The sequence below is a fragment of the Rhipicephalus sanguineus genome, chromosome 8 (assembly GCF_013339695.2).
Source record: "Rhipicephalus sanguineus isolate Rsan-2018 chromosome 8, BIME_Rsan_1.4, whole genome shotgun sequence".
Classification (NCBI taxonomy): domain Eukaryota; kingdom Metazoa; phylum Arthropoda; class Arachnida; order Ixodida; family Ixodidae; genus Rhipicephalus; species Rhipicephalus sanguineus.
This window is the reverse complement of record NC_051183.1, coordinates 112210948-112236103: the sequence shown is the minus strand read 5'-3', so window position 1 is coordinate 112236103 and position 25156 is coordinate 112210948. Positions and strand designations below refer to the sequence as shown.

At 45.8% G+C, this 25156-nt stretch overlaps 1 long non-coding RNA gene across 1 annotated transcript; it reads left to right on the top strand.

Moving 5' to 3' along the window:
* The first annotated feature begins 29 nt into the window (after positions 1–29).
* Positions 30–17951, top strand: LOC119402940 (uncharacterized). The gene is made up of 3 exons (XR_005186010.1): positions 30–211; positions 817–868; positions 17668–17951. It is a non-coding gene; the product is annotated as an uncharacterized LOC119402940 (long non-coding RNA).
* Positions 17952–25156: the final 7205 nt, after the last annotated feature.

Here is a 25156-nt window from a genome sequence, read left to right as displayed (position 1 = left end):
ACTTTTTATATAATTTGTTAAAAGCCATGAAATATGCGCACACAGTTCCTATAAATGGTGAACGAAGCATTCGAGCACGGATGCCTGAAGTATGTGCTAAAGTTATAGGCGGCGTCATTCCAAGCATTTTGCTACTCCAAGGAGAAACAACCGATATGAAAGCTACATATATATGCTTCCTTTCTGCGGCTGTCCTCGTTGTGATTACCAAGTAAGTAAATCTCAACGAATGTAATATACGTCTAGCTGGAGTTCATGGTTAGCCTATATTAAACATAATTGAATTTTGCGCTGCATTTATTTATCTTTACTATGGTTTTCTTTCGGATCCTCTCCAACTATGCTTGAAGTGAAGTATTACATATATCGAAAGCCACCATATGTGCTAATGTATCATTCAACGCAATCCATCCGGATTCATCTGCGCAATGTGTGCTAGCTAACTAATGAAAGAATGTGCCGCGTGAAAAATATTATTACTAAATGACGCCTAATATGAGCATACAATTCCGTTACATGAAATAACGTTGGTCTGGGTTGATTCGGGTTCTCAATGAACGTTTCTTACTATACAACAAATATTTGATAATTTAGTGACCCCATTTATATTAGGCTTTCAATTCCATGAAACGAAACAGGATTCTATATAATCACAACTGTTCTGTTGTAAATGATTATGGTCTAACAATTGATCTTTGCATTAGAATACTTAGGCAATTTTTCGAAAGAAGTATCAAAAACTTCCTTCTAAAACGTAGGATGTTCCCTGCAATTGGGCAGCACTGCTTTGTGGCAGTAAATGAGTTATTATTGCAGTGGCGGCCTGCCAAATGACAAGGAACCTGATCCAGAAACCTGCACACCAAGTGTAAGTATGTTATGAAATCCATTCAATAGGTTAGCCTTCGCCACTAAAGTAAATGGCGCCGGGACTTGCATTTATTACGGTTCACTTGCGGGCGCCAAGTGTTGCGCCCATATACAAAGAAGGAGACAGCGCATGGCTCGCAATTTACATCATTTACCATGTATTTCCTTTTGTGTGGTAAGTCAATGTATGTCTGCTAACCCTATGACAAAGTTTTAGCAAACATATTCCGTGTACAGCAGAGCTGCTATGCTCCAGTTTTTCCGCGTGTTGTGGATAGAAAATTATCACCATAATCAACCGGAACGCGCTCTCATTATACTCTTCACCTTCTCCTTCGCTCCCAGAAAACGTGAGCCTATTTCTCCGGCGTGGGATACATTAACTCTATGAGCGAGAGAAAGATTAGAGGGAGAGAGAAATACAGAGAGTGAAGGAGAGAGAAAAAATTCGGCAGATCCCAAGCGTTGTGAGAATCGGTTTCATGCGAAGCAGTTAGCGAGTACTTCTATGCTGTAATTTATGGCTTTGAGCCAAGCGTTACGAGGTGGTTCGACGTGTTTTTCTAAGTGTAGTAACTGTGTGCACATCGTGGGCTCACCAGGCACGTCGACAATCTGGCAGTAAAGGTTAACTTATGATGCGACGTCACGTCAGCCCTCACGTTAGAGTACATACGTCAGTATTATCGAAACTAAGTGCAAATTGTGGTGCAATCATGCGAATATCATACCCAAGTATCCTCAATGTATTCATCCAGAGTCGAGCAATGCTTAAATATAGCTTGCTGAATCATAAGAATACAATTGTAATGTTCATTAGACTGCTATAAAAGCCGAGCCAACACTGAAACCACAGACGTTAATCTGATATGAAGCCTGCATTGTAGGAGTACATATGTAGTGTTTATTGTTTTTTTTTGTAAAATTAGATAGCCAGCACCAGTACCACAATTGACGTTGCACCGACATTACGCCTGCATAAGCTGTTTTTCCAAACCAGTTAAAAGACCTGGCGTGGCTGTGTGGTAGAATACCTGATTGCCACGCAAAATGCTTGGGTTCGATTCCTGCTGGAAACCAAAGTTTTATTCTTTCCATTCCTCTAGTCAACGCTGCCGATGCCGGTTTTTCTTAACCTCTCGCATTTAAATTGCCAACGTCTGTTCTCGCCGTTCCTGAGTAGATATAAACTGTCAATCACATGAGGCACATAACCGTACACCGTGGCCTGTGGTAAACGGGTATGCGCCACACGTGTCTGGAGAAAAGGGTTTGACGACGTACGCGACAGCATTTTCACGTTATTCATTTCATGACCCCACATTCATATTCGTGAAACCCTCTTACGCTCCCATGATAATTATGGTCTACACCAAGTATAGGAGGCGATCATGAGAGCACCCAAATGTAGGCGGCTAGGTAGGTAGGTAGATAGATATATAGATAGATAGATGGATAGATAGATAGATAGATACGTAGATGGAAACGCTCAAAGTGCCAAAGGATCGCTAAGAAATGCTTCGCATTTAAAAGGCACAGTTTTGCCGCAACGGCGAAGTAATGAATGGGAGAGGAACAACTTGGAATATAACGCGAAGAACGGAAAGCAGCTCAGTATTTCGAGCGCGTCCCTCAAGCGCTAAGGACGCACGGAAAGAACGCAAACTACCAACGCCATCTTCCAAGTGTCACAGCTCGACACTTAGCGGGCTGCTCAAAGATTAAGAATCAAATCAAATCAAATATTTATTTCCACCGTGTACTTTACAGATGGAGGACAACGGAAAAAAAGCTGCCTATAGGCGGCTTGACTAGTCCGTAGCGCGTAATGTATGGCGTGTGGCCAACAGCAAATAAAAACAGTCACTTAACAAGTCAAAACATATTATCAGTGCAGAATAAAAGTAATACACAACAGCCCCAAAAAAAATGCAAAGAAAAAAATACAATACAATACGACGCCAGGATAAACGAAATTAGCTTTCTTCTACAAACATCGATCTAAGTTTTGCTAAGGAACAACCAAAAAAATCATAATTAATTAACTGAAAATGGTTTAGCAACGATGGTAAAGAACAGCACGAAAGCTCTATGCCAGTATTCAAATGGGGTGTGACAACATTCCAATGCTCTCTGTGTCCTGTTTTATAGCAATGCTCATTTGTTTCCAAATGTGCTAGGGTATCTAAATTACGTATATTATTTCTCACTTCATATTTAAATCTAGAACTCAGCCGATAATAGTATTATGAGACGACGCCCAGTTCAGTATTCGAAAGGCTATATTTCTATGTCCAAAGCGGCGCAGCCCGCGTGACAGACGAAGATGATGATTACAATGGTTTCTGTACAGATGAAGATGAACTATATAGTCAGCGCTCACACTATTTTCCCCCTTCGCGAAAGCGGGCAGCAGGTTAAGGGTAGGAACGCCGAATATATGGTTTCAGGCGAGAGACATGAGCGATCGCGGTGCTGCGGCGACGACGATCAGTAGCCGCGCTGGCTGGAGCGACGCGATAGTTCACGGCAGATGTCCTTTCCAGCACGGTGTATGGACCGAGATATCTATGAAGAAATTTTTCACAGAGCCCAGGGGTACGAACAGGTGTACACAGGGGGACTTCGTCGCCTGGACGGAACGAAACAACTCGACGTTTCGCGTCCAAACGGACTTTCCTCTTGTCCTGAATGGTAGCAGTGTTGGCGCGGGCAATTTCACGGCAGCGGGCGACGCGAGCAGCGAACTCTTCTGGAAGGGACGAAGATGGAACAGAGGGCGTGGATAAAAATGTGGTGTCCAGAACAAAAGTCGGTTCACGGCCAAACACGAGGAAAAACGGGCTGTAATTCGTCGTGCGTTGTATGGCAGTATTATATGCAAACGTGACGAAAGGGAGTACAGTGTCCCAGTTTTTGTGATCTGGCTGAACATACATGGATATCATGTCGGACAAAGTTCGGTGAAAACGCTCTGTAAGACCATTTGTTTGCGGATGATATGCTGATGTGGTCTTATGTACGGTGTTAGAGGACTGGAGGACTTCAGCAAGAACATGGGAAAGAATGTCTTGCCACGGTCACTAAGGAGAACACGAGGGGCACCGTGGCGCAAAATAATGGCGCGCAGGACAAAATCGGCTACTTCCGAGGTAGCACCAGAGGGAAGAGCTGCCGTCTCCGCGTAGCGAGTTAGGTGGTCCACGGCAGTAACAATCCAGCGGTGACCGGCTGGCGTAAGCGGGAGGGGTCCGTATAAGTCGATGCCCACGAATTCAAAGGGAGCGGACGGGCACGGCAGAGGTTGTAAAGGGCCTGCGGGAAGAGATGTGGTACGTTTTCGGTGTTGGCATGACGCGCAGGAACCGACGTACTTCGCCACACTTGTTGAGAGGCCAGGCCAAAAGCACCGAGTTTTGATGCGCTCGTAAGTCTTGTGAAAACCCAAGTGGCCAGCTGTCGGGTCGTCGTGCAGGGCTTGTAAAACCTGGAGACGAAGTGAACGAGGGACGACTGGAACCCATTGGTTACCGAGAGGGTGGTAAATGTGCCTACATAACGTTCCATCTCGAAGTTTAAAACGTTCAAGCTGTCGTCTTAAGCGGCTGTTGGGGGCACGGGATAAGCCAGTAAGCCGATCGATGATTGTGCGGCAGTATGGATCTGCATGTTGGAGCGAGGTGAGATCTGTGGATGAAAGAATGTCCACTGAGGCCACGGACTCTTTCGGACTACCGGCCGTCTGCTTGGTCACTTGGCTGGTCGGTGATGAACAGATTGAAGGCGACACTTGGGCGCTTGGCGCGAGCGGGCACCGCGACAAAGCGTCAGCATATTGGTGTTGCCGACCCGATCTATATGTGACACTGTAGTCATACTCTTGCAAACGCAGTACCCAACGGCCAAGGCGTCCCGACAAATTCTTGAGAGACGATAACCAACACAGAGCATGATGGTCAGTGACGATTGTGAAATGCCGGCCGTATAAATAAGGGCGAAACTTTTGTACGGACCACACGACGGCGAGGCATTCTTGTTCGGTGATGCTGTAATTTCGCTCAGCAGGAGAAAGAGTAGGCCACGACTTGTTCTTCGGAAGCGTGGTTCCGCTGCAGCAGGACGGCACCGATGCCATGTCCACTTGCGTCAGTGTGTAGGACAGTGGACGCTGCAGGGTCGAAATGCCGAAGCACTGGCCGCGATGTGAGGCATCGCTTGAGAGTGTGAAAAGCGGCTGCGCATTCATCCGACCAGACAAAAGTTGCGCTCGCGGTCAAAAGCTTGTGCAAAGGAGCTGCAATAGTGGCGAAATCACGCACAAAGCGGCGGAAGTACGACGCTAAGCCGAGGAAGCTGCGAAGGTCTTTAGGTGTGGTTGGTGTAGGAAAGTGCAGTACTGCAGCAACCTTGTCGGGATCGGGCTCAATGCCATGTCTGCTGACAACGTGACCTAATACCTTGATGCTGCGGCTGGCAAACCGACACTTCTTAGTGTTTAGCTGGAGACCGGCCTTAGCTAGACAGGTCAGAACTTCGTCTAGCCGTTCCAGGTGCTGTGAGAAGCTGGACGAAAAGATGACGATGTCGTCCAGGTAGCAAAGGCAGGTCTTCCATTTTAATCCACGCAGTACCGTATCTATCATTCGTTCGAATGTGGCTGGGGCATTGCAGAGGCCAAAAGGCATTACGTTTGAATTCAAAGAGTCCATCAGGTGTGGCAAATGCAGTCTTCTCTTTATCGGACTCGTGCATCGGGATCTGCCAATAACCAGAGCGCAAGTCGAGGCTCGAAAAGTACTCGGCACCTTGTAAAGTATCAAGAGCGTCGTCGATCCGAGGCATAGGATAGACGTCCTTACGAGTAATATTGTTCAGCGCTCTATAATCAACGCGAAATCGCACCGAGCCATCCTTTTTTTTAACGAGCACAACAGGAGAAGACCACGGGCTTGCCGAAGGCCTGATAATGTTGCGTGCGAGCATATCGTTGACTTGTTCTTCTATAACTTTGCGTTCAGAAGCTGATACACGGTAAGGGCGGCGACGAATGACACGAGATCCGTCTGTGTCGATGCGATGAGCGGCCACTGTTGTTTGACCCAGGCCATCGGAACAAACGTCAAAGCAAGCGTTGTGTTTCATTAATATGGTCAGCAAGGCATCAGTCTGGGTCGGATTGAGATCTGTACTCAAAGTGGCCTTTAGAGCACGCGATGAACCTTCCGCGGGCGTACACTGTGGAAATGACGAGTCAGTTGAAACAGTAAACGACACATACCGGTGCGTCTTCGGTAATGCTGGCAACAGTAGTCCCCTCTGGCAGCAGTAGGGCTTCTGGCGTCGTGTTGTAGGCGGTGATGCTTGCATAACCACGTGTGAACCTCACTAGACAAGATGCGATGGCGATGCCTCGAGAAATACAGCGCTGGCAAGGTGTAACCACCGCGTCGCCATCTATAATGTCTCGTGACCTGATCGTGAGTACACGTTCTTGCCCTGAAGGCAGAAGAAAATCCGCAGCTGTGACAAGGTTGGGCGGTGAAAAATCGGCAGCAGAAGAAAGCTCAGTGTCCGTAATACGAATGAGAGGTTGACCGCACGAAATGACAGCCGACGAAGCCGATAAGAAGTCCCAGCCTAAGATTATCTGATGAGCGCATGAAGAAAGCACAGCCAGCTGTACATGATGGCGGACTCCGTCGATGAGAACGCGCGCAGTACACTGTCCGGTCGGGCAAATCGGATTGTCATTAGCGCCGCATAACAGGGGTCCGACATAAGGAGTTTGCACTTTCCGTAGACGAAAACACAATTCGCGGTTAATGACTGAAATTGCGGCTCCAGTGTCTACAAGGGCGTCAACACAAACACCTTCCACACAAACAGGCAGTAAATTTGCTGGGCGAGACGGAGGAGTTGTGACGTTTCGACAACGAGCAGTTTCCCCTCCAAAAACTGCAGCTTCTAGTTTTCCGAGTGGCTGTCCAGAGAGATCGGAGCAGGACGCAAGGGTGATGTCGTACGCCGAAATGGTGACGGAGAACGGCGGCGAGGTGAATGAGAAGGACGAGGCATGGCTTGGGAGAGTGGAGGTGAGGGCGACCGACGTGAGGAGGATGGATACGGTGCTGGAGCGTAGGCATCAGATCTTGGGGCAAAGTCTCTTTCATAAGCAGAATAGCCACGTCGTTCATCCTGCTGACGGCGGCGGCAGAAACGGGATATATGGCCCCGTATGCCACAGTAGAAACAGACAGGGCGCGAAGGACGCCAGGTAGAGTAGTGTGACTGCACTGGTGCCTGTGCTGCCATCGACGCCAAATGGTCGCACCCAACGTCCGCAGGCGCAGATGAGATTGGTGCAGGGGCCCGTGATGCAACTTCTGCGTACGAAGGCATGCGAAAGGGTACAGGAGACGGGGCACGTGCGACGCTTGTCATCGATGCCAGTTCGTCCTTGATAATTTCACGCAGGTTGGGGGGAGGAGAGCGGACAGGCGAAGTGGTTGTGTTGCCCGGAACAAGGCCGTGAAGTTCCTCTCTGACAATGGTGCGGATCAGGGCTCGCAATTCATGTTCTCCAGCAAAACGAGCGTCAGAGGAGGCGTGTGGAAGGCGCATGGAATAGAGCACGTCCAGGCGTTGGCATGTGGTGATTATGTCCTGAACTGTATTTGGGCTCTGAATGACGAGGGCAGTGAAGGCCACAGAGTTCACGCCTTTTAGTATGTGACGGATGCGATCGGCCTCCGTCATGTCACTTTGGGCACGGCGACAGAGAGCCAGAACGTCTTCAATATACGACGTATATGATTCGTCGGGCCCTTGGATGCGGGTTGCGAGCTTCTGCTTTGCTACCTCAGAGCGTCCTGCAGATGTACCAAATATCTGACGGAGTTGTGCCGTGAACGCTGCCCAATCAGGAAAGTCACTTTCATGGTTGTAGAACCAGGTTTTAGCTACTTCCCTGAGGTAAAAAGGAACGTAGCGTAGTTTGTGGGCCTCGTCCCAATAATTACAAACACTGGTTCTGTCATAATTATCGAGCCACTCCTCGACGTCTTCACCGCGAAGGCCGGAAAATACCGGAGGGTCTCGTTGCGACGTACTCACTGTGTAGTTAGGCCCAACTGGCTGAGCAGAAGCGGTTGCGGCAGCGGAGGCGCTGTTTGTGCCATCACTGTCGTTTGCGAGCACAACCGTCGACCAGACCGGAGCTCCAGGGGTGACCGGTAGAGCAAGAGGACGTGGGAACCACAGCACTCTCCACCACTTATGAGACGACGCCCAGTTCAGTATTCGAAAGGCTATATTTCTATGTCCAAAGCGGCGCAGCCCGCGTGACAGACGAAGATGATGATTACAATGGTTTCTGTACAGATGAAGATGAACTATATAGTCAGCGCTCACAGTATAGCTTATGGGCTGTTATAATACGGGTTTTATGGAAGAAGCCTGTGGTTGTTGCATTATACTCAGCATTGTAAACATTACGTAGATATCGTTTCTGCATAATGTAAATTTTTTGTAAATGAGAAAATGTAGTTGTACCCCAGACAAGTTGGCAATAGGTAATGTGTGAATAGAAATAAGAATTGTAATGTAATATTTTAAGTTTTGGAGAGAGAATATATCTCAGTAGACCGACTATACCAGTTATTCGACCTAGTTTTGTTAGTACCAAATTTACGTGGGATTCCCAAGAAGGAGGCACCAAACGACCTTCTTTCTTACTTACTTCTTTCTGTTTGAACAGCGTGCTCCTTTCGCGAACGCGGCCGCTGCAGCGAGCGAAGTGACCTTCGTATGCTGTGTAACTTCACCGCCGACATCGCTGTGAAAACACAAGACAGAAAAGCCACTCCTCTCACGAGATATGCGCGCGCGCAGGCGACCACGTCCTGTAGAGCGAAGTACACCTGGCGAGGCAGGAGGCGCGCGCGCATCGCGACGACCCTTAAGACTCGTCCCCTCGCGCCCTTCGCGCCATCTCGTTGGAGACCAAGAAAGCATGCTGAAGTAAAGGGTGTATATAAATAGCTAGCTGTTAGCTTGTTGAAAGAGGTACACCTCGTGGCCTAGCCATCCAACGCCACGCGCTACGGCGCGAGAGGTCGCCCGTTCGAATCCGCACTACGAATTATTTTTCTTTGTAGCTCATATATATATATATATATATATATATATATATATATATATACAAACACCATATATACTAACATGACGGCAATTGCGACGGACATATATATATATATATATATATATATATATATATATATATGTCCGTCGCAATTGCCGTCATGTTAGTATATATGTGTGTTTGTATATATATATATATATATATATATATATATATATATATATATATATATATATATACCGGGTGTCCCAGCTATCTTTAGCCAAGGATTAAAAAATACAATATTAGAGGCAGGCGAGTGAAATCAGTTGCAAATTGCTGACAGCCACCTTGCGCGCTACAGACAATATTTTTGTTTTGTAATTAACTAATTTGTTAATCAGGACGATTTTACCAATTTGCTAAATATTGACTTTAGGCAAGAAATGCTGCTTGCAAAGTTCGAGAGCGTCTTCGGAAACCCCAATCGCATCATTTGCGATAAAGAAAGTCTCACGTATACCATTTTTTCCAAGCTGCAAAGAAAGCCCGCGAAATACAAAAAGAACCACGTGACTAGCGCGCTCGCGCGCCGCGAGGATGCTGCCCTCAGCCGAGGTTTGAGCGAACGAAATCACCTGCGGCCGGGACTCGCCGGCTCCGTTGCAGCGGTAGGCCTATAAGTGGGCGGCGTTTCCTTGGCCCGTTGCCAGCCAGCTATGCGCGTGACGGTGCAAGTTGTAGCAAGCGCGGGCCATGAAACCACCTTTAACTTATCGGCCTACCGCTGCAACGGAGACGCCGAGTCGCGGCCGCAGCTGATTTCGTTCGCTCAAACCACGGCTGAGGGCAGCATCCTCGCGGCGCGCGAGCGCGCTAGTCACGTGGTTCTTTTTGTATTTCGCGGGCTTTCTTTGCAGCTTGGAACAATGGTATACGTGAGACTTTCTTTATCGCAAATGATGCGATTGGGGTTTCTGAAGACGCTCTCGAACTTTGCAAGCAGCATTTCTTGCCTAAAGTCAATATTTAGCAATTTAGTTAAATCGTCCTAATTAACACATTAGTTAATTACAAAACAAAAAATTGTCTGTAGTGCGCAAGGTGGCTGTCAGCAATTTGCAAGTAATTTCACTCGCCTGCCTCAAATATTGTATTTTTTAACCGTTGGCTAAAGATAGCTGGGACACCCTGTATATACGCACGCATTATATACTGACATGACGGTAATTGCGACGGACGACGTTGACGGGAAAAACCAGCCCGGTGTCCGTATAATTGTCGCACTAATGCCTAATAATAATATTTAATATTAATACACTAAGGGACAAAGAGAGAAATACTTGGTGCAAAAAAAAAATTCCTGGTGAGGCGCGATTCGAACCCGCGTACCCGCCATCCGAAGGCGAGCGTCGTAACCCGTCGGCTATCAAGGCAGTCTAGGATAGCATAGCATAGCCTTGAATACTTTTGTATAACATCAGGGTGGGAAAGGAAAATGATGGTGAGAAGGAGAAATGCAAGGAGGAGAGATGTAAGCGCGAGGGGAGGGAATGGAGGAGGAAGAGAGTAAAGCATAGCATCGAAAAAGAGATTCAGTGAACGGCACAGATGGAATACAGAGAGAGGGAGAGAACGAGATAGAAAAGGGAAGCGAGAAATAGAGAGAGGAAGAAAGATAAATAACGATAGAAAGAGCGAGAAAAAAGATGGTTGATCCCTCTGTCATAGGACTCGGTATAACACGAATGTGAAACGTGCCGTCACAGAAATACTTGATTGCTTTAGTGCATTGGTATATCAGAGCTTGTAGAATGTCTATCGTTGTTTGGCAGATGTAGCAGCGCCTGATGTGGATGCACTGAGGTTGACGCCTAGTGGCACATCTCCGTACCGAAGACTAACTCTGCTTGCTTGAAATACGAGCGCTTAACGTAGACAAGGCCTTAATAGAATTAACACGCGGACAGGCGCTTGTCCATGTGTTATTTCTATTAAGTCCTTGTCTACGTTAAGCGCTCGCATTTCAAGCAAGCAGAATGAATCACCAACTAGCACAGTCAGCCATTTCGACGACTAACGCCCATGATCATGATTTAACCTTTGCGGTAGCTGAAGTTCCTAATATATGCGTGGAAACCGCATATGCTTGAATCCCGCACAATTAAGACATCAACAAGCACATAATAACACTGATACTCGGCATGCACTCATCCAAAGCGCCTTGAAACGCGAAAAGAAACGCTACGCGCGTTGTGTCTTCACTCTAGCCTGGCGGTTAATTCTCACATGGCGAGCGGGGAACGTGTTGCGACAGCCAGGCGAGCGTCGGAGAACTATTTTTCGATATTTTTCGATAAGGGTGTTTCAGCTTCGCTAACGTGAAAGCTGCGGAGGGGCGAAGCATGCAGTGGGCGCCGGTGCTTCCCAAAGCAAAATCACTGCTAATGGGCAATGAGACACTGACGAACACAGAGACCCGCAGTCCTCTTTTAGTTAATGTGGACGCTGCGAATCTTTAATGTTCAAATACACACAAGGCAAATCTCCCACCGGCACTACATTGCAGGTCAAGATCTAGTACCTATTTATAAATGGGGTGGTCGCAAACAGTTGTGCAGCATGATCATTCGTTTTTTTTTTTTTCAATCAAGAAACTCGCTAGCAGACGCAGCCGGCGTCGACCAGCGCTGAGGTGGTGGCGCCCTCTCTTGCTCTCAAGCAAATGAATAGGACGTGAGGGTGCACGCCGCGACAGCAGACGACAATGCACCGCCGACAAACCGAGACCCTAAGGTGATTCGCGCCGAAAAGTCCCGTCGACAGGAGTCACACCCACGACCTCTCCGTCTGCAACGATGGCAGGCGGGCAGTTAGCCCACTGCGCTAACGCCGAACACATAATGGAGCCTACACCAACGCGTATTTTATCTTTTATCCTACACACTCTCTTTTCACAGCGCTCGGGGTTTGCGGGGTGGTGTCGCCGTCTGGACGTGCTAGGGAGAAGTAAAGCGTGGTCTCTGCAATTAGTTCCAGCAACGCGCTGTCGCTACGACCGTCCCATTCGGAGCGTTCCTAATAGGAGAAGTGTAATTTCTTCAAAACTGTAACACACCACGAGGTGGCGGCTTTAGCCCAAGACTCGTTTATAGCATCCATCCATATGTTTTGGAGAACAAAAAATTTCCAAAGCGCGCCACCGCGATTCGAACCTGTGACCCATCGCTCCGCAGCTCAGTTTGTTAGCCCCTTAATTGCCGATTAAATTACGAAAATTGTTCCAAAGTTGCCAAATTTTAAGACGTGAAATATTTCAGTAACATGTTAAAAACAGAAAAATCCTTGCAAATATATTTGCGACAGATGAAAATGCTTTATTCGCCATATTTCCCACCGTCATGCAGTACCCAGGCCCGTAGTCAGAAATGTTTTCCGTGAGAGGGGTGCGCATTTGATGAAAGCCATGAAAAACACCTATTTTCGTTATTTATTTTCGGTAAAATACCCCCCCTTCATCAGAATTTCTATAAGGGGGTGCGCCCCCCATGGCTTCGGGCCTGCTAAAGCCCCACACCTGGGGCATTTGATGTGTATTCAGAAAGAAATTTCGGCAACTCCAGAAACTAAGGGTTTCATTTCCCTTCCCGTGAAAAAAAAATACTGCTCCTCGGTAGTTCAATACAAACTAGATGAGGCTACCATCCTCGTCGTAGGGTTAACAGCACGGCACTGCGCCAACGAACGGCGATCACTTCGCCGTTTGGTGTGCAAAATATTGTGATGTGTCTGCTACGTACAGCTAGGCAGGTGTTGCTGAAGCGCGTTATGTTTGCAATTTGTTTCTATGTAACGCCGCGCTGTAGATGGTAGTCTGTGAAATCGATTGCTACTCCACGAAATATTGTGTGGAAATATTTTTCAACTACTCAAGTTTGTAAATCTTGCGAAAAAATTAGAAATATGCAATAAATGTGCATGCTCAACAAAACTCAGAGGCAGTACACAGCGTATATTGCTAATTAAAATCACCATTATGTCCCAATCGAGCTCAAGTTGAAGTTGAAGTTTATTCGTTGTTATTGTGTGCAAAAAACGAGCTCACATAATACATACAGCATCAGGAGGTCCCAAAGTGAGACACTGTCAGGGGGACCTCCTATCAATAGTATGGTACATAAAAGGTAAGTAGCAGCAGCAAAAGTTAAAAGTGCGAACAAAAATTAAAAAATGCATTCAATAGAAAACAATGAATACTGAAATAGAAAAAGTTAATTTACCAGAACAACATTATACAAAACTAAAAAATACACATAAGTAGGAATACAAAACAAAGAAGTGATGATGAAAATAAATTTATTACAAATGAACAAAAGGCTCTTTTAACAGTTTGTGTTTCATGTTATGTTTAAAAGACTGCAATGAACGAGACAACTTAACATGAAGAGAGATATGATTCCAAAGATGAACACCAAAGAAGCGTACTGTAAATCTGCCATAGTTTGATCTGATTTTAGGTAAAAGAACATTATTATGCTCTGAAACCTGGTATTATTGTTGTTGACGAGGATATGGAAAGGAATACTGTCTAATGATATTTCACGATGAATGAGACAGCGTGTGATGAGCGACAATCTATGATGAAACAATTGTTGAGTGGGTAGGATGCGAAGATGTTGATAGATGGGTAGAGAATGGCAACAGAATGGGCTAAAAGTCATTCACTTGATCGCCTGGTTTGAAGATGTTGAAGTGGTTTGAGATGAATGGCGTATGTGTCAATAGCAAATATAGATAGTTATTCATTACGTCTTATAATATTTTTTAAGCAAGAAAAGTTTTGAGGTGTCTCATTCGTGGCTGTCTTCCCATTTGTTCATGCGGCAGCTTCCCCGTTGAAGTTCCCTATTGCCTACAATGGGGAACTTGAAAATTTATTTGATTGCTTAAAACAAAATGCAGTGTGATAGAGCTTGTCATATAGGTAGAACAATTTATTTGTGTTCAATCGAGGTATAAAGATCATTTTTCATTTAGGCACCACAAGCTGACAGTTGCATCTAAATGTGGGCCAAAATGGTGATATTGTCAAACTTCAGATTCTTTTTGCAAGCTTAGAAACTTCGGTGGCGAAAAATATTTTCGAGGCAAAATTTATTTTTTGTGTCGTAAGTATCATAATGCAGTTCAGATAAAGGGCATTATTTTCTGAGAAAAAATGTAAACAGCGTGTTTTGCCCAAATCTCTGGATGTGTATATAGCAGAAAAATCACACTAACGCTACAGAGTTTCGAACACCTTAGAAAACATATTTGCTAAATATTGCCACGCTCGTTTCTTCCTTGACTCCTCGCATTAGGAAGCGGATCTTCTTATCCTCAGGCATAGCTTACCTACGACACTTGTAAAGGTTCCGAGGAATGCGGCGTGAAAGAGATCCCAGGTCATCAGGGTGACCTCTCTGTTCTCAAACCAGGTCCTAGCGCCATCTTCAAGGGCGAAATTTATAGGGCGAAGCTTCTCGGCGTAGTCCCATTTATTAAATCGGGCAACTCGGTCGGATTCTTTCAACCAGCTTTCCGAGTCTTCACCTAGCGATCCGCGAAAAGCCGCCGGCTCTCTGGGATGATGCAAAACGACTGTTTGAGGTGACACAGCGGCCGTCAGTCATGACGCCTGTCGTCTTCCTCGTCGAGGCGCTTGGCTTGTCAGGGAGGGGTCCGTATTGTGGTGGCTGTCCTTCTTATCTGCGGCTAGCTCGAATCTCCTTAATGGTGTCGGTTTGTCCTTCGCGACTTGGGCTGGGTTCACGGCTTGACGGGGGTGTGCGGAACATGAACGAACGTCACCTCCACCAGATGTCACGTGGTCGTGACTTTGACGAAGGGAGCAGTCGGCGTGTTGAAGACGAAACTCTTTATTTGGGTTAACTTGGTCCCGAAGGACAGCCCAAATATGCGAAGGACAGCCCCCCCCCCCCCCAAAAAAAAAGCTTGCTAATTTGGTGCGCCTTGGTGCGTTTCCTATTTCACACACAATCTTCAAAACAGTGTCAAGTATAGAATATACCATTTGCAACATTTCTGCGGAAGACCGATCTCCTACGGGCAGCGCAACAGAAGAAAAAATATTTCGGAGCGAGCTTTTTCAAAAAATGCTAGTTTTCAAAAAATAAAAAAAAAACTTCGGTCTTAATCTTGACGGCAATTTGTTATCGAAGAGCGCTGATGTCAGTGAAACCACATTTTTAATATCATGAGTCCTCATTTGCTTTGTTCACGAGATATAACGGGCCAAAATGACCATTGCTGTGTTTATTCACTTCAGTGCGACTGGTGGTTGTAATCAGCTTGAATTGTGCGTAAATCTGCAATTTTTTTATTATTTTGCTGCAGCAAAACTTTGCTATGGTGTCTTGTCGACAAGAAAAATGTATTCTCAGATTTTATTTGCGTCTAGCGTGTGCTGGGTGGGCTGCTTGCGCTCTGAAGGGCTAACGGGTACGCAGTTTGCAGCCCACAACTTAAACTTACCCTGCCATTATTCGCTAATCAGGAGTACTCGAGACACCGCGAGCACATGCAGTAGGTGACTTTGCCAAACTCGCCTTGCATACCAAACAAAGCGTCTGTATGCAGCGACAGGCCATATTAATCTGACTAAAGACCAGAATCACCAGGCGCGCTGTTATCGACGTGCTTTCTCACTGCCTGCTTGCTTAGCTTCCATTACGTGCACTGTGCGCTCTAACCTGCTTCCCCATTCGACACACAGTGCGCCTAAACAACATTTGTAAAAAGTTATCTTAGTCATTTCCGAGCCGTTTATTTCGCTTCCCGGTATCACATGTTTTCGGCGTCGCAGATAACGTCTTCCTGTATCACCTCGACCTTTTAATCAGCGTTTCATCAGCCAGAAAACGTGCGGTGCTGCATAATTAAGCCATAAGTGGCCGAAGATGCCCAATTTATGATGTTTTGTCGCCGCTTTGCTGAAGTGCTTTCCCGTGTCACGAAGAGCAGAGGTCACTGGTGGCGCCAGACGGACATTATCCCTAATTTTGACGAGTGTGGCCCACAAATTCTTTATCGCAGCACAAAGCGTTTAAACAACATTGGTCATAAATTCTGAAATCGTGAGCAGTTCTGGAAGCTCATTCATGACAGCAGCGCAGAAGTGAGAGAATGTGTGCGGCGCTGTTCAGTATAAACGCTTCAACTTGGTCTGGCTGTCCACTACACGCGATGCGCGCGGCCCATGGCTAGGTGCGAGTATTACAGAAACTTGAGAAAATTTTTTTTTCGTTCCGTCAATTTTTCTCGCTGCTGTTTTTGTTGTGGCCTACCTCCAGAAGCTACTGTCCTAAGCTGAGGATCTTCGCGACACCTACGAGGTCTGCTAGCATTGCTTTACGCGCCTCAAGGATAACCTGTATACATCTATGAGAACCACGATGAGGTAGACCAGGCATTTCTTCAGGAAGAACAAACGATTGATATTTTGAACAGGTGCACCCACCTATCCTCCGATGGTTGTAAGCGCGAGGTTGCAGGCTGCAAACTCTGTACAGGTTAGCCTTCTAGAGGGCGACAGCGGCCCACTTTTGCATACGCTAGACACAAATAATATCTGAGAATACAATTTTCTTGACGACAAGCAACCACAGCAAAATTTCGCTGCAGCGAAACAATTAAAACTGCAGATTTACACACAATGCAAGCTAATAACAATTATCAATCGCACTAAAGTGAGCACACACAGCAAGGATCGCTTTGGCACGTCATATCTCCTGAACAAAGCAAATGAGGTCACATGATATTTAAACTGTGTTTTCACTGACATAAACGCTCTTCGATAAAATATTGTCGTCAAAATTGAGACCGGGGCTTTTTATATTAATTTTTGAAAATGAGCTTCTTTGAAAAAGGTCGCTACTGATCCTATTTTTTTAATTCTCTTGCGCTGCCGGTAGAAACACGATCTACCGGTAGGAATACGATGTGGCACTGTTTTGAAGTTTATGTGTGAAATAGGACACGCGCCAAGGCACAAGACACTTAAGAAGCTTTTTTTTTATATTGGGCCGTGTTTTGTATTTTTTCATATCTTTTTTTTCATTTTGAGGACGGCATAAAGAAAGCATGGATGTAATTCACAGTAATGCCTACTAAAACCATTACAAATATTTCGACATAACCTTTAAAGTTCGCGATAAATTCGGCCGTGAAATCCGAAAATGTTACGGTGAGCTAAAACAGGACTCCCAGGCGGCCACCTTCATATATTTTTCGGCGCGCTGGGAGCGTTTCTTGGAAACAAAATTTTCGGTTCCGTGCGCATTAAATGTGCCCACATATCATATAAAAACCCAGGCAAAACAAAAATATCGACCGGACATGCATGTTCGATGTCTCATGGAATCATCCTTATACACATGACATCAAGGTCACCAATTATCTAACCTGAGCCTTTGCACTATAAACAACTGACGAGTGCGACGATTTGGAGAACGTTCCTTTACGCATTTAATAAAAAAACGAGCAATTATGCTTAGGCTAGTGAAATAAAAAAATGTCTTGCTTCCTTATTCGTGAAATGAGCGCATTTCCAAGCTTTGTATTAAATAGGCGCTCTTTCGTATTAAGCCTTTACGTTTCTCTCTTTTTTCCCACACTAGTGCGATGGATTACAGGTGGGACAACGCTGCGGTGTGAACTGCACTTGCTGCTACCACACACGCTTCAACCAATTTCTAATCTGCATAGCGGATTCCTCAAGGACACCATATTGTGTTGCGCGGCCGAACAACGCAGGAGGGTAGATCACGTGCATTGTTCGCTCTGACCATTTACTTGTTTACTTACATGTTGTTGTCGCATATCTCATGGGTTACGAATGTGTCATGCAACTGATTATGCAGTTACACAAAAATGTTGAACCTAAGGCAACGAATAAATCAGTGTTTACTCAATAAAAATACTGTTGTCATTATTCATTCCGGTGCACCGCAGTTTGTCACTACCGAAACTGCGACACAGGCAGTAGGACTGCCTGACGTGTCAACGCCATTGCTGAGTTGAGTAATAGATTCTTGACGTTGTCGCTATTTCCCAAAATGTCCGTAGGCTGAAAAATTGCCGCACACGAAATGTATACCCTACCCTTTGTTCTTTTCGTTAACGAACAGTTTATCGCTTCATGAAAATGCCCTAAGTTTGTTTTAGATTTTTTGTCAGACTGAAATACTTTGTGGCAAAAGAATGTAACAAAGCAGAAAATCGTACCCCTTCAACCTCTTTTCTCATTCCCAGGATTTGGGGACATTTGTGCGTGGCGCCATCTCACGGTGGTAGCAACAGCGTCCTGCCATAACTGAAAAGGAAATGGGCGAAAAAAAATCATATCTCTTGAAAAAAGTAAGCTATCGAAAACGAATCGGGGTTCTATACAGTAGAGACCTACAGGAACGTCTTGCTAAAATTGCAGTATTGCTCTACAAAGCATGTGGTTTCCCAAGTCCACTCAACGCCACCCATTAGAAACACATGGGGCCCCGTTGTAAAATTTTAAATACTCTAGCTGGGAAGCCACGCGGTTTGTAGTGTGGCGGTATAATTTTAACAGAATGTTGAAATAAGTGTCCACTGTATAGAAGCGGGAGTCGTTTTTGATAATGAACTTTTTTGGTCAGATACAATTTTTTTCGCCTATTTCTGATTTAGTTACGGCAGGCCACCGCAGTCACCGACGAGAGATGGCGGTACGTGCGTATGTCCCTAAATCCTGGTCATGTTTCCTGTGCTGAAAAGTTTTAGATCCACTGTCGTTTATCATATGCGAAACATTTCTTGGCAAACGAAAGGCACTTTGACCGTATCTATCTATCTATCTATCTATCTATCTATCTATCTATCTATCTATCTATCTATCTATCTATCTATCTATCTATCTATCTATCTATCTATCTATCTATCTATCTATCTATCTATCTATCTATCTATCTATCTATCTATCTATCTATCTATCTATCTAGCCGCCTACGTTTGGGTGTTCTCGGGGTCGTCTCCTTAACTTTGCATATACCGAAAATGGCATAGGAGGCATAAGTATGACGAACACGATTATGAAGTCATGACACGAATGACGTTGCTAGTCTGTCGTGCACGTCATGAAGCCAATCCTCCCGCCACGCATGGCACATAACCGAATACAGGTGATTCACAGTGTATATCAATCCAGAGATTGGAAATGTTAACGTCTTAGCGTGAAGTAGTGCCGTGTCGCAGTAAATCCGCTGCCTGCATCGGCGGCGTTGTCGATTAACGAAAAATAGCGGTGGAAACATAAAATAAATATTACGGCCTAAGCCGGAAGTGAACGGAGACATGCTGCATGGCAGGCGAGTATTTTACCACAGAGCAATGCCAGGGCTTCAAACCGCTTTGGAAAACACTGTTTACAAGCATCGCCTTGGGACAACGCCATTCCCTTTTATGCATTCAACACTTTTGACTCCGCAAGATATAGTCAAGCGTTGCTCGAATACGCCGACAGCCACTGCATATGATATGCACATGATGTAAAAGCGATGTCTGTATTGATAACCATGTCAGGAACATTAGGTATGTCCACTCATCAAGCTTTTGTATATAGATGCTACCCCCCCGTCCCCAGTAGAATGCGCCGACGACCGTCGCTTATGATATAGGCGTCATCGCACCGTAGCGTGCTCTTTATTTTGATAAATCTTGCACCTCTCTCGCACACTTGCTACTGCAGTTCAAATTCTTCTCAATAAAGTGTAGGAGGCTGCAGTCTCCATTGTTGGGTGCTTCAATGAGCGACAATTCACCGTCCTGGCACGACGGGTTGTGCCGGCCAGAGGGTGCCTGGGATAAGGGGCCTTCCCACCTTCACGAACTAGCCACTCACCAATAAAACTTTTTAACCACGGATGTGTTAGGCTTTTCTTCAGGCCTTGCAGAGTCCGCAGAAGACTATGATCATCATGATCGGTATTTTTCATCTTCTGCTCACTTCCCTAACAATTCGTCTTCGTCATTCACTTCATTTTCCGCTTCGCTCCCGGAGGACGTGCACCGATTTTTCCGGCGAGGAATGGAATAACTCTGATGGGTGCGAAAACGAGTAGAGACAGAGAAAGAAAGAGAAATTCTAGACGAAACAAATTCATGGAGAGGTGGGATTCGAACCTGCGTACGCACGATCCGATGGTGAGTGTCGTAACCACTCGGCTACCCAGGCATGCTAGCAGAGCTTAGCGTAGCCTTGTACACTATAGTATAGCAAGGATATGGGAAAGGGAAGTGACGGCGAGGGAAAAGAGCAGGGTGGTATATCAGCACTAGTCCGCAGGAAAATGTTCTGTATGCATAATGACAATCCTTGCAGGGTGAGAAATCATCAGTTCTACAAATTTATACAAGCGCTTCCCACATGCCACTTGTGTCCTATAGAAGCTATAACTCTTTTTGCTACGGCCTCGTATTTGCAGCTTGCACACATATCGGTCGCTTGGAGTATCTGTAATTACAACATAAGTCAACGCATGCTAGCACAGCTACGTATAAAAGGTTGAAAGTAGTTTTGTTGCTGTTTGTTTTTGTCCTCACATTTGACAGCCTGTAAACTGCTTTTCACATTAAGTTGCTTGGTGACAAACCTAATGCTCCTCTGGCACTTGCAATTTATTCTTGTGGCGCATTTATAAGCATCATTATACTTTTGGTTAATCTGCGACGATCCTGAAGAGCCCCTTTGCTGTGTTTAAATCCTACTCGGGCCGCTTCTCGGGAAACTAACCAATGCTGCCTCCTGAGGTGAGGCTGCGTTGACGTCTCTGACCGCAAAAACTCTGTTGACCCTTGCTCCTAAACGAAACCTAATCGAAGTTTTTGTTGATCATGTACCCGTAAAGCCCTCCTCGACATTGCAGCTCAGGTGTCAGCCAGGCGCTCCGATTGCTCGTACTCTCACCGGTATTCTCAAAAGGGCTACCTCTTTCTGTCGGGCACCAGAGCAAGCTCAGGCATTTTCAACGCTTACGAGTCGCCATGTAAATCCACCCGTGTTGGGTTATTTTGATCTGTTTGCTTACACAGAATTTCGAACAAAGGCAAGTGGCGTACACAATGAAATTGTAAAGACAATAACAAATAATATATACATTTGTGCACTTTAATGGAATGAGAAAAACATAGAGTGTAATACTAAAGACAGGAGAGGGTTTGTTTGGTTGGTGTATGATTATATGCAAAGCTTTCAATGAGATGCTTGTAACGAAAATGGTAATACAATAATAACAGAAGAAGATAAGAATTCACATAAGGAAAAACAACTACAAAGAAGGAAAAGTGTGAACAAGAAAAGTAATTCAACGGCAGAAGGAATCACTTTTACATATGTGACTAATGCGCTTTTATATATTATAGAAGAAATCTGCAACAGAAAAAAAAAGAAAGACCAAGGCATTCGAAAAATTCCTCTAACATGTGAAAGATGAATAGCCTCACGTTCAAATGATAACCAAGATAATTGGTTTATAAGAAAAGAAGGTAACGCTTACAACGTGTAGAAATAAAATGTTCATGTCGCCACAACTAAAAGATATGATGATGATGATAATGATGATGATGATGAAATAAAGATTTAATTTGCCACGGCAGTGTTCCCAAGTTTGTAAGCTCGGAAAAAGGAATTAAGCGAAAGAGTGTCATTACGAAACGCCACGCGCTAGGAATTACTGTCAGCCTTTCTTTCGTAGAACTCCACAATTTGTAGTTATAACATTCAATGATTTGCCCTTTCTACGCAACTGCGACTTTTCTCATTACAAAATTATTTTTGTTAATTCTACCGAAAGAACTGACTGGCGGCTAGCTGCATTTTCTTAATGGCAGTTCAACTAAACGTGTTAATAGCACATTGAACCAAAGAAACTTATCCCAGCCGCTTGATGTAGAACTGTTACTGGGCGCTGGGGCAACTAAACCTATTGTGTCGATGCATTTTTAATAATAATATGAAACGGTTCCATAGGATACGACACAAGAACACACGCACCGTTATTGTGCTTTCATGTCCTATTCTCTGCCGCCGTTTGTATATAATGAATGCTTACGTACTCGCCCAAGTGTTCGGTACTTTTATAATGCGTACCTAGCACGATGTCACGTAAGCATTAAGTGCAAGCTGTAGCATTCCACAGGCACCAACGAACGCTTCGTATTTAAGCCCCACTTTTTGATGTAATAAAGAGAACACCACCTTCTGCAGCTTCAGTTGCACGTGACGTGCATTGTTCGCTGATCTAATTCTGCGATGCGTGGCTGCACCTACCTACTACACGTAACAAAAGATGTGACTCGTGCTGTATTCAGATGTTCTGGAAACAATTTGCACACTACCAGATGTTCGCTGTCGTTTTGGCCTTGCACAACATGTTTGATAAATCATTTTTTTTTTCAATATTTGATGAAGAAAATACAAGAGTAATGTACACTCTCTCAAATTGCGTGCACACAAAACACCCAATTATTATATTTCAATAAAATATTCAAATGGTTTCACTGATTCCGTGCCAAGCTTAAGCTATCCAAATGAAAGCTTTGTTTGTCTACCTGCTTTCTTCGCTGGCCTTTTCGGAGTAAGTAAAGATAAATACTTATAATCAGTACTGTAATATACACATATGATTCTTTTTCAGCAGATATCTGTCAAGTTTGGAGCCCCCTTTATTACATGTTTTGCAGCACTTTACATCATATCGAGTACATATATTCTCTCCGAAAATTGAACCAATACGAATACTCACGAATACCGGCATCCACTGTTACGTTGTTACGAGGTCAGAAAGTTACATAAAGGTCACAGTTACAGAAAGTTGAAGACATAGAACATAACGATCTGCTGAGTCTTACACGTCTTTCGTTTTACGGACATTTCAACACGTTCGAATAGGTGCTTTTTCTGCATTCCTCTTTCCGATCCGTGCCACCTCTATGGTGATAGGTGGATCAGAGGTTGGTCGACTCGGTGCGAGTGCCCGATGGATGCTTCTGGAATGTTCCATGGTCCGGTGTCACCACTGTAGCGGAGAGGCAGAGGAAGAAAGATGCTGCTACATGCGTTACCGAAACCAACAGATTTGTTCGATTACCCACACGCTCGCCTCCCTCGCGACTACGCCGACCTAGTTCTCGTCGCTGCCTCGGCACGCCAGCACGCGACAGTGGTGACACAGGAGCATGGAACATTCCAGAAGCTTTCACCGGGCACTCGCACCGAGTCGACCAACCTCTGATCCAACTATCACCATGGCGCGACTACCAGATGATGCCGCGGCGCACGGCATCTTGTTACCGCCGCCATTCCCCGATTTTTGGCCAAGAGGTCCAGCTATCTGGCTCATCAAGATGGAGGCTGGTTTCCACCTGCGTTACATTGTCTCGCAGCAGGACAAGTACGCGATCACGGTAGCCATACTTCCTCCTGCTTTGCGATGCGTTGTGCCTTCTCTTGGACCACAGTCATATGACCGACTTCGAGGTTTCGTGCTAGCACTACCGCAACCGAGAGTACCACATCAATTACTCCCTGCCGCGGTAAACGTTGGTTTCGAACCTCAGACTGTCCCGGTCACCTTGCCCACACACGCCGACTCAAGTTGTTCGATTCTACTAGATTCTGGCGCAGCGGCATCAGTCATTGCACGACGTGGTTTTCGACGCCGCGGCCCGGACGAATGTGTGCATATCACGTGCCACGACTGAGTGTCGCCTGCCACCAACTGTTTTGCCTTCCACTCCTGCCATCGCCGAGGCCAGAGTTCATCTACCCGTGCAACTCAACCAGCTAGCACCGACATTGTCATTAGATGTGCCAAGGCCAGCGGCGGCACAAGAACTCGCAGAAGCTGCGCATACCTCTCCGTCAAATGAACAAACAGGTCTGTTGTCAGACGCCGCCGTGCTACTCGAGTGTTCTCGACGCTCACAGCGTGCGCGCTCCAGCCAACGGGTAACTCCTGCAACGCGTCTGTCGCGCTCCCACCCTGCTTCCCCGTCCCAGCGGCGGCGCTGCCGGGTTTCGAAGTTCATGCTCTTCAGTGGAAGACGCCAGCTGAGACTTTTCTTGCGCCGCCGTTTCTCTGTGCCAGCGGTTCTTACTCAATTAGCAAGTGGCGTGCGACCTAAATGGAAACGTGAATGCCATGTCGTTTTCAATCAGATCACTGCTTTCTCGAAATCGGAGCGATGCCACCTGCTTGGAAGCGCAAAGAAACAATCCCACACCGACCGTCTCCAGATGGCCAACGAGGTGCATTTGAAAATACAGGTAACAGCTACTTCTCACCCTGTGGAACGTAGCGGCTTGCATAATTCTCTCAGGATCTCAACCCGTCCTCTTCGCTAGTCTCAGCCCCAACCTCCTGAAGAAAACTGGGGACCCCTTCGCCACTCCGCTTTCTCGACCAGGTTTGTTTATTGGACACTCTTTGACTACGACTCCACCTACACGGCGGGGGGACCCTGCGGCGTGCTGACGTGCCGACGCAGGGACGAGAACGAGGTCGGCGTAGTCGCGAGCAGGCGAGAGCGTGGGCCATCAATAAATCAGTTGGTTTTGGTAACGCACGTAGCAGCATCCTTCTTCCTCTGACTCTCCGCTACACAATGTTTTCATTATAATGCTGGATATTGTAGTACACATTGTGGCAGAAGGTGGGTGTTGTGTGCCTCACTGAATGCACATATTGCAACTAAGCCGTCCACTCACCCCCTGAGCAAATGGGAAACCCAGGCTTTGTTAAACTCCATGCCTTTCGGCTCTCTCTCTCTCAATGCGTCTGCGTGCAGCTGACTACTCTAAACGGGGATTCACAGAAAGTTGGAGTTCACAGCAACAGCTCCAAGCGGTAAATGTCTATTCTAGGCCGAAGGACAGGCCTACCGGGATCACCTGTTGATGATATTAACTGGCGTCTTTCAGTCTCGGTTCAGAGTAGTCAACCGCACATAGTGCTCAAGTTTTCTCACTTGTTTGGTGGGGACAAATCATCAACCACTGTGTATTCACCATGTGCACTGCCATATCCAATATCAAGATGGATGACATTTCATCATTATGGTGTAATAATTGTAATA